Here is a 204-nt window from a genome sequence, read left to right as displayed (position 1 = left end):
TTAGCTTTTTGCTGTGATATCACATTCTCTAGGATTTATAGGAGAAATATAAATTAAATTAAAAAAATAACATTAATGTTAGTTACTCATGCCCTTCATCATATATTCTTCAAAATTTAAGTTCCTTAAATTTTGGTAGCATAAAGGGTTTTTTGTTATAAGTTGCTTTGGTGACTAATGTTATCTTATATACATTTTGGAGGT

Source organism: Dioscorea cayenensis, chromosome 7 (genome assembly GCF_009730915.1).
Source record: "Dioscorea cayenensis subsp. rotundata cultivar TDr96_F1 chromosome 7, TDr96_F1_v2_PseudoChromosome.rev07_lg8_w22 25.fasta, whole genome shotgun sequence".
Lineage (NCBI taxonomy): Eukaryota > Viridiplantae > Streptophyta > Magnoliopsida > Dioscoreales > Dioscoreaceae > Dioscorea > Dioscorea cayenensis.
The sequence above is the reverse complement of the archived record's forward strand: the minus strand, read 5'-3'. Positions refer to the sequence as shown.